Source organism: Porites lutea, chromosome 2 (genome assembly GCF_958299795.1).
Source record: "Porites lutea chromosome 2, jaPorLute2.1, whole genome shotgun sequence".
Lineage (NCBI taxonomy): Eukaryota > Metazoa > Cnidaria > Anthozoa > Scleractinia > Poritidae > Porites > Porites lutea.
The window spans coordinates 20,519,610-20,526,641 of record NC_133202.1 but is presented as its reverse complement, the minus strand read 5'-3'; the positions used below and the strand labels follow the sequence as shown (position 1 = coordinate 20,526,641).

The 7,032-nt window shown below is 38.7% G+C and overlaps 1 long non-coding RNA gene and 1 pseudogene across 1 annotated transcript; both read left to right on the top strand.

Moving 5' to 3' along the window:
• LOC140925785 (uncharacterized) overlaps positions 1–2,575 on the top strand; it is an 8,787-nt pseudogene extending 6,212 nt beyond the window's left edge.
• A 1,652-nt stretch (positions 2,576–4,227) lies between these two features.
• Positions 4,228–6,191, top strand: LOC140926722 (uncharacterized). Its single transcript, XR_012164464.1, has 4 exons — positions 4,228–4,321; positions 4,724–4,813; positions 5,229–5,267; positions 6,129–6,191. It is a non-coding gene; the product is annotated as an uncharacterized lncRNA (long non-coding RNA).
• The last annotated feature ends 841 nt before the right edge of the window (positions 6,192–7,032 follow it).

Sequence of the window (7,032 nt, the reverse complement as noted above, 5' to 3'; positions counted from 1 at the left end):
TCCGTCAACTAGTCACCAATAAGGGCACAGCTGGATTCGTGCAAGCCATACGCTTTCAGTTTTGCTAATAGCAAAGCATGAGGTATGGTGTCGAAAGCCTTTGACAAATCCATTGATATAACCGCCACGATCTCTTTATTGTCTAGACTGCGCCTCCAGTCCTCAGTCAGCCTAAGTAAAGATGTCTCACAGCTATGGTGCCTCCTGTAGGCAGATATGTATTCAGACAATATGTTCTGGTAAAAGTCGCCCATTTGAGCTGAAAGTAGCCTCTCAAAAACTTGATACTCCTAGCCTTTACATGTTATTTTTGTGTCAAATAAATTCATCTTTCGTGAAGTCAAGTTCAACAGCAAAAAAGTCAGTTACATGCTTACATTTTCATGCAGGCCAGGTTACATAGCATGTTGAAAGATAGTCGCTATGCACATAACACTGAAAGCAGAGGTAACTAAAAATTACACTACAATGATTCTGTATAATTATTTCTTTGTATATCCGATATGCTGTTCATTTTATCATGGTTTTGCCCATGTTTTTAAATGTTGGCTATTGTATGTTTTCTTTGTGAGACATCAACGCGACACCGGATAGGGCTGTGGGCATTGCGTGTGGGTTGCAGAACATTCCAGTTCTGTTTGTTACGCCGTCCTGACAAGCCACTGGCGAAACAGCTGTCCACTGCTACAACCCCGTTCTGCTGAGGTTCTGTTGGTGTGGTGTTTATGTCTCGGAAAGTTAATTTTTTACGTAGTACGGTCAGCCTTGCAGTTCACATGTTTTTAAATACATAATATTATTTATAGTTCCTGATTGACTCCAATTCATTTATGATAGGCTAGCCCTTCAATAATGACCTTAAGAATTGAAAAATATATTAAGAAAATAATATTACTTATTACGGAACCACATAAAAGATACTTTGTTGCATGTATATTCCTCACAACTGGCAAGAAAAAATTCTCAGCTATCAAATGAAAATGACACCAGAGTCACAAGCACAAATGGCCATGTACAATTTGTAGAATCAGTAAGAAAATGCTGCATGTGTACTTTTTCATGCCAACTGAATTTGCTACCTAATAAGCTTCAATTTACTTTGAAACAATTTCATTATGATAAAACAGTACAACTCCGTACATACTATATACTATATATTATTTTAGTTTTAAGATATTCTTTTCCTTCTGTAGAGGAATATGACAACAGCGTGTCGTGTTAGCGGACACAAGTTATAATTATATTATATTATTTTTGTTGTGCCAGTCAACTGAAGATAGCTAATATAAACAAATATGAGGTTTATCATATTTTGTTTTTTGTGCCTATGACGTTACCGTACTTACTCACATAACTCATATCATTATCATTTCACTGTCTTTACGATGTGCACAGACAAGTAAGGACAAAAAAAGGGTTAATGACAAGAGGCAGGCTTGTTACTATTGTGGCACGTTGCTTTTCAAAATCGCAAGGCATTATGAGCTGAAGCACTAGTCTGAAAGAGAAGTGGCCATTGCCCTCTCCTTCAACAAAGGGTCTACAGAAAGGAAGAGACATCTTGAGAAACTGCGGTTGTTAGGTAACTACCACCACAATTTGACCGTATTAGAAACTGGCAAAGGAGAGCTCATAGTCATGAGACGCCCATCCTCTTCTGGTGAGAAGTCCAGTCCTGAAGATTTTCTTCCCTGTCCGTCTTGCTGCGGCTTCTTAAAACGCCACGATTTGTGGAAGCATGCTAAATCCTGTAAGTTTAGGCCAGAGAGTATGAAAGATGCCCCGAAATATCAGAAGGTACAACAAAACGCAAAATTGATGCTATTTCCAGCTATTTACAATGACAGTAGCGGTATACTGAGTAAATTACTTGCAACTATGAAAAGTGATGCAATTTCAGCAATTGCCAGAAATGACGAGTGATGCAGCTTCGTGAAACCGAGTTCTGACCTGATGCTGGGCTCTCTGACTTCATTAAGCCTGACAAGTTTGATGTCGTTATTAGTGCAGTAAAGAACATTTCCAAGTTTCATTTTCACGAAGGTGTTCAGAATGTCGCTACTCCCTCTCTGTCTTTAAAGCTGGGTCATTCCCTTAAAAAATGTGTTCACATTCTTCGGGGCCATGCGTTGCGCAGGAAAGATAAGGACTTGCAAGAGGATGCAGAAAATTTTGAAAAACTTTTGGAATCTGAGTGGAGTCATTGTGTATCTCACCATTCTCTCAACTCTCTCAGTACAAGCAAATTCAACAAAGTGCAGCTGTTGCCTCTCGCAGATGATCTCGATAAACTACGGAAGTTTGTCCTCGTCAAGATCTCCTCTGGTGTACAACTTCTGGAAGAACAGCCTCAGCTACAAGCATGGAGTGATTTAGCCCAAGCAACTCTTGCAAGGCTGGTCATATTTAACAAACAAAGAGGGGGAGAAGCCTCGAAGATGCTTCTAAACAGTTACCTGAGCAGACCAGACTGGACAAAAGTGAACAACCCTGAAATAATGTCGGCACTTAGCAGCTTTGAAAGAGAATTATCCTGGAGGCAAGTGAAGATTCTTAACCATTACTTAGAGTGAAGTTGAATGTCCTAGGCTTTTGCAACTGCATTGGTGAAAGATATATTTTAAGTATGGGTAACCAAATGGCGACGAGTGCGACAAGGAAATAAACGCGCGTCTTTGTCAAAATTCTAATAATTTTCCAAGCCTTTAGTCGAGGTAAAGAACGTTTCAATATCTTCAAGATGTCACTGTCAAGTTTTAAAATAGTTATAGGTCAGTTAAACAATTATTTAAATACGTGTATAAAAGTACGTTAACATGCGGAAATACGCTAGACTGCCTGATATAATGCTGCTGTATATCGGGAAACTTTAATTCTCTCTTGCTTCTCTGTCAGACTCGATCAGGACGAAATTGTTTATCAAAGCATGCCACTTTATTATTTTCGCTTCGCTTTTTGTTTAGATGGTTGGTTTCACGAACCCCTATTTGCTCCTTCATTGAAAAGAAACTCCTCCTTTTCGAAATGGTAGACTTTCCACAGATAAAGAGAGTAAGCGGGGAAGAAAGGTTCCAGTCATCTTGACCCCCGAGATGATCAACGCTATTGATGTTCTAATCAAGACGAGGAAAGCAGTAGGCATCGCAGATGAGAATCCGTACGTGTTTGCAAGATCAAATAGACAGTCTTTAGAGCCCATGCGTGCCTGGGATTGTCTCAAGAAATTAAGCACACAGTGTGAACCACCTTTGTCAAACCCTACAAATACCACCGGTACAAGGATGAGGAAGTACATAGCAACTATTTCGCAAGTACTGTCTCTGAAAGAAACAAGTGGATTGGCTCGCGAGACACCTTGGCCATGACATTCGAGTGCATAGGGACTTTTACAGACTCCATGAGTCTACAATTGAAATCGGTAAAGTTAGCAAACTGCTTCTAACGGTAGATCAAGGGAAAACAGGCAAATTTGCCGGAAAAACCTTGACAGAAATCGATCTGAATGGTAAGTACAAGTGATCTTTTCATGCTAATTTAAGGCAACTCAAAACAGTAATATACCAGAACACGCCTGGGCTCTAATGTGTATTTCAGCGCGAGGCATCACGCGATCACCCGAGAGGTGTCCTTCATTCATTCATTCATTCAGGTCGCGAGATAGCGCGAGATTTAAAGTTACAAATATGGCGGCGTGAGGCCTACTTTGTAAAAATTTGTTTCCGCCAGGTTTGGTAAGCTGTTTACGATATCAGTCATTTTTGCCTTAAAAGGCAATTTCCAAGGAAAAACATTCTTTTAAACCACTGTGCTGGAACGTAAACGAAAATTGTGATGTTGATGTTGCGATCAATCACGCCGGGTATCAGTCTAAAAAACAGCAAGGAAAAACTACTCTTCAAGTTGTCTTCGTTCTTTTTACTTTGCGAGTTTCACCTTCAGGTATTTATGGTGCTCGTCTTCTACCACTTTAGTTATGCTGCTAATGACAACAGTGAAAAAAAAAAGAAAGAAACAGTATTCGCGTGGAATTGCGAGCTTTACTGATCAGCAGACCAGCTTCACGCATGCGCAAGGGGCGATCTTTCGAAGTCGAGATTTTAATTTGTACGTAGAGTATCTCAAAAACTGATCCCGTGACCCTACTTTTTTAGCGGAAAAATATTCAACAGCAAAAGCGGAATGCATGAGCGAAATTTCCGACTCGGAAACGTTTTGTTAGAAATTGCAGAACCAAGACTTTCCGACACTGATGATGAACTTAATGATACTGATAGTGAGGAAGATGACAAGACTGACACTTTCGATGAAGGAACGTCTTCAGGTGCGTAAATTGTTTCCTGAATTCACAGAATATTGGCAGTGCCGACTTAATTAAGTTGGCTGACAATAGTTTACAGCTCTTTCTATCACTTATACTTTGATGGATCAATACAACCACTCTTAGTCATATCATCCTCCAATAATGGTATCACACAAATACCCAGCCATTGGTTAACAAGTTGTGATCATCCTTTTTATATAACAGGCTACCATAGCAACAATAAAACCCGTTAGAAACGCGCTAAATGTTACCATTAGGGGAAACCTCCATTTTTATTATCGAAAATTTATAAGTAAGATAAGAGGAAACATTATTGTAAACTTAAAATTCTGCGAGGGAGTGCAAGGCCACCTTAAATCAAGGTGTCTCTGTTAATTGATTGGTTTATTAACATTATAACAGGACGCTCTACCAAGAAGCAAGTAGCGAAAAGTATGTCGCAGAAAGATTTCACTAAAGAAGTGGCTAGCAAATCATCACGAAAGTCAAACAGTAAGATACGAAATCATTTGTTGATATTCTTAAAAACTGGAAAGCATTTGAGACGTTCTCTTTCATGGGATCATTGTTGCCAGCAGTGGCAACAAATTTCTTTAGTACGTATTTTGTTTGAGGTAAATGCAAGTCCTAGAAAATCATAGATTTTGTGAAGACAAATGAGGAAATTGACTTTCTGATCATGTTTTAAAACAAGTTGAAGTGTGCTGTTAGTTTTCATGTATTGCTGAGTTCAAACACGGAGCACAGCGTCAAACGGACTACCTTGTAGTACAGAGATTTTATCGGGTAATAAGAATCAGTCTTGTAGTGTTGGATTTTGGTCAATAAAACATTTTTTGGCACTTCTTGTTATAGCTGTATGGATGTCTATATTCTTCGACATTAATTTTGACTCATTTTGTAATAGAAGCCAAAGGAAGAAGAGCGAAGAAGATTGTAACTTCAGGTAAAGAGGATGGGAATTATTTTATTTATACTATTGAGCTGAGGTTTGCGAACGACCAGATCAAAGGTTACATTTTAGTTGCCCATAATAAAAGATGTCGATAAGAAAAAAGTTAGCCTGAGAAAAACAAATCGACCACTACTCTCATAGCCTTCTTCTATTCCTGCTGACGAGTTCATTTGAAAAAGACGAAAACTTCTTATGTTTTGCTTTTTGACGATTACGTATTTTAATTGAATCTTTATTGTCAGATAATTAGAATAAGTTATTGTCAGAAAAGCAAAACATAAGAAGTTTTTGTTTTTGTCAAAATGAACTCGTCAGTAGAAAAAGAAAAAAAGGTACGAGGGTAGTGGTTCTCAAACTTAATTAATATTTTCTCAAAGCAAACTTGAAATAGCCGATACGCAGGTGAACTCGATGGGCTATTTTTCTATCCGCCCCAACCCGCTCACGCTTTGCATTGACAACCGTCCGGTTTGCGCGGTCATTGAATAAAAATACGGGAATACAGAGATTGGTGAATTGTCTTATTTTCCTAGTTCTTGACAAAGTTTCGGCAACGAAACTCATGTTAAGCAGTGCGACTAACGGTTGTCACTAAGCTGGCGAGTGGAGGAACGATAGTCAGCATTAGTTCTCCCATAAAATTAAAATGTGTTCGATATATTCAGCCTCTGGTGCACGAAAAAAAAAATTTTCTCCATAGACTCCTTATTCCTTTTATTGACTTGTTTTAGGTGTCAAAATACGACATTCTTTGCAATCTGTCGAGACAAGGGGCAAGTTTCCAAGCTGCTGGTGGTTAGCGACTCTAGTGTTCGATGCGTAGTCATATTGTTTCTTATTGCTTTCTTTTAGATATTGCGTATCTGGAATTTTCAGACACGGATGGGGAGCTTGATGATTGTGATGAGGACAACCGTGTTGTTGAAGGTGATAAGAAAAATATCCTCGTGATAGAACAAAACTATGTAAAATTTAACTACATGGTGTCGCAATTCCTTTTCTTGCCCCTTTTCTAGAAAGAAAATCCGTTTTTTTTTATGGCTTTCAGAATCCCAGTGAATATGAGATAATAAGAGAGGATTTCCTCCCGTAAACTCTGCAAGAGAAAATGCTTCCCTAGAAAATCAGGTGTATAAATTGAACTCTGTGTACACTTCATGGATTGAAAACTTATTGCACTATCACTCTTGAGTATGTATTAAAGATTGGGAGGTTGTAGAAGTCTCCCTTCCCCCACCTCTGTGTATGTGTTTGGGAAGGCCCCGCCCGAAGTTGGTCTGAACGACACACATTGTAGGTTAAGCAGGGACGGACGTTCGTAATCATAAAGTGGGGATAAGAGTGAGTTGGTTCACTATTCTCCCCGGAGTACACTTCTATCTTTGTGAAGTGCTTTTCAAAATCTCGATTTTTTTTATTTTTATATTTCCTATCAACATAGAACACAAGACGATAAGGGGTGGTCGCTCTCAGAAACATAAAGATCAAGATAAGGAGAATTCAAACTGTGCTATTTCAAAGACAAAGAGTAAGTTGGTCAAATTTTCTTTCGTTATAAAAACGGCACATAGGATATTTTGTCATGTTGAAGTGAGTCGATTTTAGTAAAAAAAATGTAGCCGCCTGTTGTAAAGTAAGTCAAAAGCGCTGTGAATATCTACCTCTGTATTGTATTTGTCCCCCTTCCCTGTGTCTAGATTCTCTGACGTATTGTGTATTTACTTATAGTTGTCAAAGAACCTACAAAGACAGCAAA